Raw genomic sequence first — 14,010 nt, forward strand, 5'->3', positions numbered from 1 at the left:
CTTATTACTTCATTGTTTATGATCCCTCAGTGATTCCTAAATGATCCAGGATTAAGTTAAGGGGTCTTCAAGATCTCATGAAACACCTACCTGCCTTCTCCAGTTTTAGCATCCTCTGCCCTGGCTGAATTATTGCAGTCCTTTGCAGGATTGCACGTGTTCTTACCTGCACGATGCTTGTACTTTCAACCTACTCCTATGGTCTTAAAAGTGAAATAACAACAAAGGTTTGCTAATACTTAATATGGACAAGTCTCTCTTGTAAGCTCCTTACAATCATTTATTCATTTAATCCTCACAATATCCTCACACTTTAGAGCAGAGGAAACTGAAACAAAGGGTGAATAAAGTAGCATATTCAGGAGACAAACCCACACTTAACTGATAGACTTTACCGCTTCTCTAAGAAGAGACAAAATACCAGTTGGTCCCGTCAACCCAAGCCAGATGTGCTGTGCATGAGACTTTCCCTTAATGTGTCAAGTGCAGACACTGGGTCACTCTGATCTCAGCTGATGCTAACTTCCAACCAAAATAAAAATGAAATACAGATACTCGTCTTCAGACTCTGAGATCATGGGTTCTGTGAGCCAACCCAAGTGTTTTCACTTTTCTGTGACTCAGTTATTTTACCTACAAAATGGATGTACTACTTATATGATCGGGGGCTTCCCTGGTAGCTCAGACGGTCAAGCGTCTGCTTACAATGCGGGAGACTTGGGTTCGATCCCTGGGTCGGGAAGACCGCCTGGAGAAGGGAATGGCAACCCACTCCAGTATTCATGCCTGGAAAATCCCATGGACCAAGGAGCCTGGTGGGCTACAGTCCATGGGGTCGCAAAGAGTCAGACACAACTGAGTGACTTCACTTCACTTCACTTATATGATCACTTTGTTTTGAAGTGGAAATTGGTTACTACATATAAGGTATTTAGAATGGTGCCTGGAGCATATTTAGTATGTATTATTCCTTTGGTAACACTTTCTACCCTTATTAATATTGTTTGTGTTAGGATATTAACATGATATGAACAAATGTAAGGCCACCTGAAGCAGAGTAGAGTGAAAACCATGCAGTATGGAGGAGAGACCAGTGGCTTTTCAGTTATGAACCAGACCCTAGCTCAGCTCTCTCCCTGGATTTTTGGAGAATGTTATCCCAGGCTGGACAAGAAGCTAACCTCTCCCCACACCTGAAAGTGAGACATTCAGACCGACGACCTTTGCAAAGGCACTGTGGATACTTCCCTCTGCCCGCATGGGGTGCTGTAGAGGTGCTAGGTGAGAGGAAGAGGTGGAGAGTGGCTGGAACAGGTGGGGGCATGGGCTTCACTCGGAGACAGACTGTGGTGTAGGTGCCTCCTCAGTGTTTGGGGACAAAAGGCTGGAGCTTCCGTATTCATGCTAAGGTGTCGCTGTTTTGTATGCTATGAACAGCTTTGGTTCTAGAAACCTTCTCCCCCAACTCTTTTCAGTCCTACACGAGGGTGAGGGTGCAGAGTGGAGCACAGGGAGACAGGGACTTGTAAGTTCTTAAAATTTGAGAATCGAGCTCTTTAAATATTTTGTCTTTTATTTAATAAGAGATGAGGCTAGTGATATTTTACGTCAGATGGTCCCTCTATGATCTGGGGCCCTTTCCAAGCCATCACGAACATTCACGGAAAACCAAGGAAGCAATTATGGTCCTTGCTCTGTCGGGTGCTTTTAATATGTGATTTATTATTGTCAGCTGAGCCCAAGTTTGCTTCCCCTCATCTTCCACCCACAAGAACAGGGGCCGTAAGCAGTTCTGAGCCAGTCCTCCTTCTGTGGGGTTTTATGTTGAAGCATCATTCATGCTTCATTTGTACCTGGTGCTGGTCCTAGGAGGGTTTCAGTTGGGAGGACACAACAAGGCAATAGTCCTAAACACGGCATCCCAAGCAGCTCCGATGCCATTCCAACTTGGGGGGACTGCGTACTGAGCAATCCCTTGTGCTGGACTCTGTGCTTAGAGCGTGATGAGCCTCACTGCACTGATCCCTCCTGACACCCATGGGAGGTAGGTCTTCTCCATCCTGTACTATGTACAAAGAAACTAAGGCTCAAAGGGACGTGTTGGCGGGCTCAACTTCCTGTCTTGGATTTCTCTCTGAGTCCGTTAACTGCTCTTAACTGCTGCTTGGTTATATTGGATAAAGTGATATAGACATGGGCTTGACTTCGGGCAACTTACATGCCAATTCTACGCCTCCGTTTCTTTGTCTTTCAGTAACCATCCCAAAGTTTATGGTGAGAACTAAATAAGTTTTAATAAAATGTAAGATATTTGGCACATACAGATACTGAATAATTGCCTTTTATCTCTGTCCTTTCTTGCCTCCTCCAGCCCCCTTGTCTTCCTTCTTTTCATCCACATGTATGGAGCCCTTATCCATATAAATCAGATTCCCCACGCTACAAAGGCATCCTTTCTTCAGCACTTGCCCTAGGACAGAGAAGCTCTTATTAGCCAGAAATCTGAGCAATTTAGCCTCTTCTGCTTGAGAAATAGCAGCATTGACTGCATTAAACCTAACACACAGAACTCAGTTTTAAAAATAGTAATAGCATATCATGACGTTGGTCCAATCAGCCTTGTTGCAGAATCAGGTGATCACCTGTCTCTTTCCTGCAAACAAATCTGTTGCATTACCTTGGATAATTTTAGCAACAGAATTAACTTTCAATTTGTTGACACTTTACCCAGGAGAAAAAGTAGAGAAAAATGAGACATCAAAATTAAATTAGTTCCAACGCTGATATTCTAACCTTAATATCAGGTACACAGTGTCCTCACACCTACGGAGCCAAGAGTTAATCAAATTCCTAATAATAAAATATTTTTCTTCAGGTCAAATGGATTACTCATCAGCAGATGAAACTGGGTGGGAGAAAAACCCACCCAGTGTCTTCTGATGCAGACATGAAAATAGACATATGCCAGCTGTTACTCTCCATTGGCTTTAGGAGAGGCTCCATTGAGGGGGAGCATGTCCTCTGCAGGCAAAGTCCTTGGACCTCTGAAGATGTAACCTGGTGCCTGCCCTCAGGGTCTACACAGTATGTTCCAGAAACCAATAAAAGAAAAATTCCATCCCTGAATGGGCAAGCTGGGACTGGAGGTCAAGGGAATGGGGACACGTGTATGTCCTGGGCAGGCAGGAAGTCTTCTTAGTGGAGGGGACGATGCTGTGAGCAAGAGACCAGTTCAGGCAGTGAGCAGTGTTAGCTAGCTCACTTTCCTAAAATCTAAGAGGGTGGAAGGCAAAGGGTTTCCCCTGAGCATGACAAGTCTCCAAGGCTGGCTGCCTCCACTCTGTCCCAACACCAGGAAAAGGAAGATTTTCTTCTTCTTATTGTTGTTGGTCAGTCTCTCAGTGGTGTTTGACTCTTTGAGACCCCATGGACTGCAGCTCCCCTGGCTTCCCTGTCCTTCATTATCTCCCGTAGCTTGCTCAAACTCACATCCATTGAGTCGGTGATGCTATCCAACAATCTCATCCTCGATTGCTCCCTTCTATTCCTGTCCTCAATCTTTCCCAGCATCCGGATCTTTTCCAATGATTGGTTCTTCACATCAGGTGGCCAAAGTATTGGAGCTTCAGCTTCAGCATCAATCCTTCCAATGAAGCATCAGAATTTATTTCCTTTAGGATTGACTGGTTTGATCTCCTTGCTGTCAAAGGAACTCTCAAGAGTCTTCTCCAGCTGGATAACCAAGAATTTCTTATCTCAAAATAAAATTTCTGCTTACATTTTTGTGATCTAAAAATCAATTTCCTTAGGACTTGCTCTTTTGTTCTGCAACATCGATGTCTCCTTAAACCTTAAATCACCAGAGTGAGACCCTCCTAGACCTCCTGGATGTTTCTGTATCAGTAGGCTTTTCTTCCCAAACTAATTCCTTGATCCTGACTCAAGTTGCTGCTGTCTCGAGGTTTTCAGCTCAACTGATATCCTGAGATTCACTATCACCCATCTGAATATTGACTTCCCCAGGGGCTCAGCTGTAAAGAATCTGCCTGCCAAGCATGATATGCGAGTTCAGTCCCTAGGTGGAGAAGATCCCCTGGAGAAGGGAATAGCAACCCACTCCTGTATTCTTCCCTGGAAAATCCCATGGACAGAGGAGCCTGGTGCGCTACAGTTCATGGGATTACAAAGAATCAGATATGACTTAGCTACTAAACAACAAGAACATCTGAATATTATACTTTCCCTCAAAAATTCCTACTTCCTGGATTTTCATGTCATCCGGACTCCAACCATATTCATTCAAATAAAGCCTTTCTGCTTTCTGAGCTCACTTAATTGCCCCATGCTGTCTGTCATATTGTTTTATATTGCAAATTAGGTTCTCAGTGCCTCCAGGAAACAAGAGAACTCACCTATGGAGTCTTTGAACGCTGATCATTTTTGACACGTCTGATTTCATCTCCCTTTCTGAGGCTCAGAGTCTTGACCTCTGAAAGTCCAGTCCACTCCTGCATTTGGAAATAGAAGATGATAATTAATGAGCAGAAAGACTGGTCAAATGAATGAACTGATCACCTGAGGAGGTTTTAATAGGGACGTCCCAGGTGTCTTAGTGGCTGAGACTCCACACTCCCAATGCACGGGACCCAGATTCCATCCTTGATCCAACCTAGATCCCATATACTGCAGCTAAAGATCCTGCATGCTGAAAATAAGACCTGGTGCAGCCAAGTAAATAAATAAATTAAATACATAAATAAATATTTTAAAAAGACGGCTTTAATAAAATGACTAACTGCCACCAAAATATTAGAGAATTGTTCAGGAAATCTGAATGCTCATTCTTAGTTTGTGTCCTAATTCACTAGTCACACTTTTTAGGTTAAAATTGTCTCTACTGAGACTGTCACCCCAGTCCCATACCACGTATTTAGACTTTTACAGGTAGCATTTTGAGCTGTATCATAGTCAATAATTCATTTCCAGGAATAAGGGAAATCATCAATCAACTATTGACACATTCATTTTAGACCTAAGAAATAGGTGCCACAATAATACATTGCCCCAACGATGTTAAATTCTGAACTTCACAATAATCCTTTTTATTTCAACTGGATCTGTTTGTAAAAATACAGGTTCAAAGCCATGTGTTTAAACTCCTTGGAGCCAGATATATTTTGAAATGCTTTTTTTAAAAGTTTTTTGAAGTAACAAATGGGTATACTATGTCACATATTTTCCAAGGGACCTGGGAGAACACTTTGCTGTTAAGCACAGCAATCTTCTTGACATGGACTTAGGGATGTTGACAACAAGTAGGATGAATAAAGGTTATAAAGAGCCTCTTGCCAGGCTGCAGTAGTTAATGCCACTAGATAGGCTCAGGTTGGGTTAAATTGTTCCATTAAATAGTCTGACCAAAAGCTTCAAATTTCAGAAATGTCGCCATGGGATTTTGGACTGTTTTATCATCATCGTCACTACTGAAGCAATTTATGTTGTAGTGAGCTCTTTACAGTGAACCTGTATTGTGCCGCTGATTCCTCATGAAGTGGAGGTGTCGCCACGGTACTGATGAGCATACTAAAACTTAGAGAATGTGAATTTCCTCATGCTCGTGGTAATAGGCAGAGCCAAGATTGGAACTCTGGACTAAATATTTGACTTCAAAGCCAGTAGTCTAGTGATGCTGCAACAGATAACCTATATTCTGTAATTCTATAATAACCTATATTCTGGGACTCTCAGTTTTCAGTATTTCTCATTTCAGAGGATCTTTCGTCCTCGGCTAGAGATATTTCTTTAAGGTAAGAGGATTGTGGTTTTCTCTTCTGACAAAGAAAGAGAAGTGAAAGTTTTCTCTAAACAATCACGCTATTACAACACTTTCAAATGTCATTCACAACTCAAAATCTGACCACCCAAACCTCATTTAATTAGTTCCTTATCTGCCCAACTTGTAGGATCTGCCAGAATAGTCTTTAATATTTAGATAACCCCTCCTGGTTGGCATGTTTTTAATCCATTCTTTCAACAATTATTTATTAAGTATCTAATCTATGACAGACATCATTTGAGACACTAGGGATACCGTAGTAAACAAAACAGGCAGAATCTCTGCCTTCATGAAATTTATAGTGGGAAGAAGGATAATCATTAAAATTAAATAAATGTGTGTATGCCTGCATATATAGGCATGTGTGATTAGATGCTGAAGTGTCAGAAAAACTTAAAGCAGGGAGAAGGATGGGATGCAGAGGGGCTGTAATTGTAAATAATATATTCTTAGAAAGCCTCATTGAAAAGATAGCATTTGTAAGACAAGCAAGTTGTTGGTGTTTAGTCGCTAAGTTGTGTCTGACTCTTTTGGAGACCCCATGGACCCTATAGCCTGCCAGGTTCCTCTGTCCATGGAATTTCCCAGGCAAGAACACTGGAGTAGGTTGTCATTTCCTTTTCCAGGGGATCTTTGAGACCTGGGATCGAACCCATGTCTCCTACTTGGCAGACAGATTCTTTACCACTGAGCTGCCTGGGAATCCCAGAGTAGCAAGCGCTGAGCCCCAAAGAGAGAAGTGTACTTGTAGAGTTTGTGAAATAGTAAGAGGGTCAATGTGGCTGAATAAAATGAGAAGAATATAAGAGGTATGGTCAGAGAGCTGAGGAAGGCAATGGGACCTGGTCAAATTTGTGTTTCTACTCAAAACAAAATGTGCACATTTAGATGGTTTTCTCAGAACGGTATCTGCCTTTGGTGTTAAGAAGAAACTGGAGGAAACTGAGGGCAGAATCAGAAAGGCAGTGGGGGACCCCCACCTCATCCACCTGCCTGAATCTTCATCCTGCAGATGGAGCATGGATGTAGCTAGATTTAAGTCTGAATCTCAAGTGAATGTTTCCTACCTGAAGCTCCCCAGATATTCACAGTTGTGGAGATCAGAGAAGTCAAAGCAACAGAGGAGAATTAGGATTTAAATTACAGGAAAATCACTCATCACAGGAACATGACTCAGAAACCCCCATGCCCCAAGTCTCGGTCCATAAACAGAACCAAACTTGGATTTCCAAGCTGGCACCGAGTCAAGTTTCAATGAAATGAGATGAGGTCTTGTGAAGACTTTGCATTGTCAAAAAGAAAAAGAAGGTAAATTAGAAACTAAGGGAAAATCTTCGTTTTATAGATTAAAATGAAGAAGTCTTAACATGCAAAGGATATGAATAGAGAGTTTGCATAAAAAGGTTCTTAAACATGAAAAGATGCTTTAGTATTGCTTACAGTGAGACACATGGGAGTTAAAATTATACTTACTATTTTTACTCACCATTTTGTCAAAGACGGAAAAGGTAAGTTAATGTACTCTTTGGCAAAACTGTGGGCAAACAGGCACTTTCACGTATTGCTTGTAGAAATGCAGAACCTCATACAAAGGGCAGTGTCAATCAGAATTATAAATTTATATGCTGTTTCTTCCAGAAATTATACTTCTGGGAATTTATCTTATAGCATTACTTACTTATGTGCAAGATAATTAAAGCATAGGATTATTCACTGTGACATTGTTATGTTGCACAACATCATTGTACAACAATTAATCATGATACTTTGATGCAACCAAATTCTAAGTTGCTATAAAAGAGGATGAGAAAATGTCCATGTGGAAATATCTCTAAAATATAGTAGTACATTTGAGAAAACAAATTATGTAGCATTGCATCTTTTTGTGGAAAGTTGAAAAAATCAAGAATATATTTTCATTTGCTTTTTTATGCATAGGGAAACTCTGGAGAAAAGCTAAGACACTGTATTAATTAGGGTCACTTGTTGGGGAAAGGGGGACATGGAAGAGAGATTTTTCACTGTAATACTTTTATACATTTGATTTTGAACAAACTTAATGGATGACTTATTCAAAACTAATTAACTGTATAATCAAGTTTGAAATGCTGCACTCAATTCATGTTATTATAATTATTAATATTAAAATTGATATTAATATTAGATACCCTGAGTTCTAGTCAGACTCTGATACAAACTGACTGTTAGATTCTGGCACACTCTCCTAATTTCTCTAAACTTTCCTAATTCATAAAATGTTAATTTTTGAGGGCCCTTGGGCATTTAATATCATAGTGACAAGAAGCGAATTGATACTTGAAGAACAAGATGGAACGTGCTGGGGCTTTGAAAATGAGCTCTATGGGAATGTGAAGTGTTTTGTTTCCTTCATTTTAGAGATGAGAAAATTACAACGCAGAGAAGTTAAGGAGCTTGTGGGGAGCTCCAAATCCACCCGCGGCGGCAGAACAGGGCTATGGACCCACACTCTGAGTGAGTGCAAACCTGCTGAAGGTACCGCTGCCTAGGCGATGTTCTCTATCCTGAAAGGTCTGGCCAGGCATCAGAGGCCGGCGCCAAGTAAAAGAAGCACTGCAGTTCCAGGTTTCCTTCCTGCCTTGTGGTTGCTCAGTCGCTCAGTCGTGTCCAATGCACTGTGACCCCATGGACTGCAGCACGCCAGGCTCCCCGCCCTCACTGTCTCCCGGAGCCTGCTCAAACTCTTGTCCATTGAGTCGGTGGTGCTGTCCAACCATCTCATCCTGTCGCCCCCTTCTCCTCCTGCCCTCAATTTTTCCCAGCATCAGGGTCTTTTCAAATGGGTCAGCTCTTCACATCAAGTGGCCAAAGTGTTGGAGCTTCAGCTTCAGCATCAGTCCTTCCAATGAATATTCAGGACTGATTTCCTTTAGAATGGACTGGTTGGATCTCCTTGCAGTCCAAGGGACTCTCAAGAATCTTCTTCAACACCACAGTTCGAGAGCATCAATTCTTTGGTGCTCAGCTTTCTTTATAGTCCAACTCTCACATCCATACATGACCACTGGAAAAACCACAGCTTTGAATACATGTACCTTTGTCCACAAAGTGATGTCTCTAGGTTTATTGCCCTGGTCCCACTCAGACTGGAAGACTGACAACCAGTCATTGTCAGGAAGAGCCCTCTTAGGTGTCTGTGTTTTCCTATTAGTCACAGCAATTTATTGACCATGTCATCTAGGGCAATAGGGCTCTTACTTGAATGGAATGTGGATTTAGTCGGGGAGGGAGGTGTTCCCCCTTAAATTGAAGACCTACATTTTAAGCGGCTCCCTGTTTCAGAATCAGACAAAACATTCCTAGAACTTAAATGACGCCTGAACCGTGCCGGACAATTTAGATACACTTAGAAGTGACAGCACCTGTGTGTCCAGCTGTCTCTGAAAAGGAGGTTTCATTTATCAGAATGGCTTCCAAATTGCTCTGTTTTGTGCAACCGTGACCCACAGGTTCCCATCAGTGTGGAAGCTGAGTGGTGTGGGGAATGCTTCCTGGAGTGGCTTGGTTTCCACTGGAAACTCCAGAATAATTTTCTGGTGGTGAGCAGAGGCCCTTATATGCTATGATCCTTTGAGGGGGGCAGTGGTTGCTGATGTTTTTTAATCTCAGCCTCAAGCATGTTTTGGAAACCAGCATACGATTAATTTCCCGATTGCTGCAGGGTTGTTTTAGGACTTTTTTTTTTTCCATTTTAATTTTATTTTAAAGCTGGGACACTGCAAAGCTCTGTAAACAAAGTAATCGATCAGTTGCTATCAGCAGTTCTTGTGAGAGGGCAGAATAATTTGATGGATTCCGGACAATAGGAAAAGAATAGTGCAAGCAGCTTGAATAAATTAATGGACATGATTATAAGTGGAGACGGGGGTCCCCACAGGTGTTCTTAAAGGAGAACATTCATTCTGGCTCCGAGGTGCCTGCATCCCTCAGGCCACATGGAGTCAATTGTGGGTGGATGCTTCTCATTTACAGCCTCCAGTCCATTTTTGAATCTTCTTGCTTTTGCAATCTGATGCTTTACCTGGACTGCAGGTAGCAGAGATTTAAAACGGTTCCTTGTTTATTTTTAATTTGCATCAAGCTACTAAATGTTAGTGCAGGGAGAGACGCTTGGGTTTTTTTTTGTGTGTGTGTGCCCTGACTCCCTTGTGTGAGAAAGCAAGACTCTGGACCCCAGAAAGGAGACGTGATTTATTCAAGGTTACAACTGCTTGTTGTCAGAACCAAGCCTCAAGTTCAAGTTCTCTGCCTTCACGTTCAGCGCTCCTTTCTTCATCGCATCACCTTGCCCCCAGGTGCCATTCAGGTAGTTGTAACAAGAACAACATTGTGGTTGTGACCGCTTCCGGCACCTCCTTCTTCCTCCCTCTTCACTTTCTCTTCCACCTTTCGTAGCACCTCCTGTTTACATTCCCCCAAACACAGTTTCTGAACCAGAATTCTTTGCTATCTATTTATTGTTGACTATTTTAAATGCTATTTATACTTAGGCTTTTAAATACCACCTACGCCCCTGCGTGGTTGTTCCAGTATCCAAGTATTGATCAAGTGTTTTCTCAGCTCCAGCCAGGACTTTCTGCTCCCGTGCAGAGTGTTAGGTTGGCTCACGCTCTTACTGTTGCTCTCCCTAATGTGGATGGGCCTCGTGTAATCAGCTGAAGGTCGGAGTAGAACAAAACCACTTGTGTGCTTGAACAGGAGATCATTCTCCCCCAGACTGACTTCAGACTTTGTCTGCACCGTTGACGCTCCTGTGGTCAGGTCACCAGCCCACCCTGCAGGTCTGGGGCTTGCTGGCACCCGTACACCATGTCTTTATCACTTTCAGGAATGCTCTTTCATCTGCCTCTTCTTTCCCAACCGAGGAACTCCAGTTCTTCATCTAACACCCAATTCAGCTTTCATCATCTCTCAACTCCTGGCAAAATGTCCCCTCCGTCTCTCACTTCCTGCTGTTTTCTCCAAGACACATACATTTTTACTTCTCTTTGAAAAATTCATTCTCTCCTGCTCATCTTTCATAAAAGTCAGTGTCTTTTCTCCACTGTAAACACCCTGAGGGCAGAGGATGTGTCTTTAGCATTTTTCTTTCCCTGAGTCCTACTGTGTGCTGTTCCAGGTGCATGCCACATGCTTACTGTTAATAAAAGCTCACTTAGTCAATGAGTCAGCAGATGCTAGAGCTTGAACATCTCCACTGAACCCCATACGGACATGCCCAGTGACTCCTGCCAGCTCTCAGGGGTGTTTAGTCAGTTTCCTTCTCACGTCATCTGTTCAAAACAGGCATCTTGAGTTGCAGCTTGCATCCCTGCTCTCCGAAACCCATTCTTCCTCTAATCTCCCTCATCTCAGGAAACGGTGTCACCGTCCATGCTATGGCTCAGACAAAACTGTTCCACCTTTATTTTCTCTTACCTCTAGTCTGGCTGCAAATCTTCTGACTCTAGTCATCCCAAATGTGGGCACATCTTCTTTGTGACCCTTGCCTGGCACTGTCATCTCTGGCTAATAGCACCTGACCTGTCCTCATCATATTTATTTCCTTCCCTGTGTATCAGCCCATCTGAGTGTTCCATCTGATTGTTTGTAATGTAAAGCTGTTCCCTGAGCACCTTCTATGGTTCCTCTTTTTTTTTTTTTCTGCTGTTATCTTATTCTTTTTGCTGGGGGGCATGCCTCATAGTATGCAGTTCCCCAACCAGGGATTGGACCCCCTGAAGTGGGAGGGCAGAGCCTTAACCACTGGACCACCAGGGAAGTCCCCTGGTTCCTCTTAAATTATCCATTCACCTCTCTTAGGATAAAAGTGATTCTTACCATGGCCTAGGAGGTGCTGTGTGACCTTCCCTTGCTCCTCTCCAGGGTCACCACCTACCCCTGTGTTCTTTCTCATTCTTGTGCAGTGTAAGGATTGCTGTTCTTCAGAGACCCCCAACAGGTTCTAACATTGGGAGCTTCACTGCTTTCTCTCTACCTGAACTGCCCTTCCCAGAGCTTCCTATGGCTTTTTTTTTTTTGGCTGCACTGGGTATTAGCAGGACTCAGGATCTTCTATCTTTGTCTCAGCTTACAGGATCTTTAGTTGTGGGCTTGGGATCTAGTTCCTGGACCAGGGTTCAAACCCTGGCACCCTTCATTGGGAGCTCAGAGTCTTAGACACTGGACCTCTAGGCAAGTCCCTCCTACGGCTTGCTTTCTGAGCTCATTAAGTTTAAACTCAAAGACCACTTCTGCAGAAAAGGCTTTCCTATTCTCTCCCTGTCTCAGGAAGCTCCACTCTCTTCCCATCAGTCTTTGCCATTAATACTTCTGGTATGAATAGCCTTCAGTATTGGGCTGCAGGGTTGGACACGACTGAGTGACTTCACTTTCACTTTTCACTTTCATGCATTGGAGAAGGAAATGGCAACCCACTCCAGTGTTCTTGCCTGGAGAATCCCAGGGACAGGGGAGCCTGGTGAGCTACAGTCCATGGGGTCACAAAGAGTCAGACACCACTGAGCATTCAGGCTAGCATGTAGTGGCTCAGATGGTAAAGAATCTGCCTTCAATGCAGGATACGCGGGCTTGATCCCTGGGTTGGGAAGATCCCCTGGAGAAGGGAATGGCTACCCACTCCAGTCTTCTTGCCTGGAGAATCCCATGGACAGAGGAGCCTGGTGGGCTACAGTTCGTGGGGTTGCAAAGAGTCAGACATGACTGAGCACGCATGCGTACATGTAGTGGCTCAAGTGGTAAAGAATCTGCCTCCAATGCAGGTCCCCGGGTTCAATCCCTGGATGGGAAAGATCCCCTGGAGAAAGGAATAGCTACCCACTTCAGTATTCTGCTAGTTGAAATCATATTGCTTATTTGTTTGCTTGTGTCCCTCCCGGACTCAAGTAGGAGCTCCATTAGAGCAGAGACTTTAAAAAAACAAGATGTGTTTCCTGAATGCCCAGAACATACCCAACACGTAGTAGGTAGACAATGATTATTTGCTGTATAAATAAATGAGAGACCCAATGTTTATTAGATTTGGATGCTTTGAGTGGTTATTTTTCCCTCTTTAAATGTACTCAGCATGTTCTTGGCAAGAGAACACAGGAGGGTGAATATAAGTCAGATGATATACGGGGAAATGAGAAAATAAAAAGGCAAAACTGCTGAGCTACTGAATAGCGAATCTTAAGGGGAACTTTCTTATTTTCAATATCTTTATTTCCTGGAATAGAAATAGAATATCTTCGTTGGGAAAGGAAATCCCAGCGGAACTTGCAAAACATGAAAGAGAATTGCTTTGCCTTTTTGGACTTTGTTTTGCTTTACTTTGCTTCGATGTATGAAACGAGGTTTCTGTGCAACTTTATTAGGTCAATGTTTACAATAACATGATCCTCAGGGCATAGGAGAGAGATCGGAAGCATTAGAGAAAGGTACTGGGCAAGAAAACTACCAGGCTTTCAGACCTACTCTGTGCTTCATGGTAATTATAATAGTAGCTGAAACTGATTGAGGATTCATTGTTGTCCTCTGATACATGCACTGTCTGATTTGATCCTGTTCAATCTTTATGGCATCTGGATAAATTAGTACCATTGTCATGATTTTGTTGATGGTGAAACTGACTCAAAATTATTTCCCTTTCCAAGCCACATGGTTCATGCCTGATGAAGGCATCCCTTCCCCTCCCAGGGACTGTAACATCTTCATTAGCTGATTTCCTTGATCCAGTCCCTCTTCCTCTAAGGCTTTCTCAAGACTGGACTGTCAGGCTGTCACTGGGTGGTCGGGTGTGTTCTCTGATTCCTTCTGACCCACCAGCTTCAGGACACGGGATCCTGCTGGTGTCCAAGCACCCATGGGATGTCTGTGGCGTGGTGGAGAGAGCGTGAGCCCTTTGTTTAGAGTTCAGAGGGAACTCGGCAGGCTTGGGACAGGGCACGGGCTTTGTTCATCTCTAGACTCCCAACGCTTGACATGGTGCCAAGAACAGAGAACATAGTCCATGATTTCAACTTTCCCATGAACCTGCTATTTTACTTGATCTCTCAGAAAGCCTCTTATAACTCTGGTGGATGGATCTGTCAGGCAAGTAGTGGCCATCTGGGACAAGGCTGGTAATGGTGCATATTGTGGCTAAAAATAGCGTG

This window comes from Bison bison, unplaced genomic scaffold (genome assembly GCF_000754665.1).
Source record: "Bison bison bison isolate TAMUID 2011002044 unplaced genomic scaffold, Bison_UMD1.0 scf7180017864036, whole genome shotgun sequence".
In the NCBI taxonomy this organism is placed as follows: Eukaryota; Metazoa; Chordata; class Mammalia; order Artiodactyla; family Bovidae; genus Bison; species Bison bison.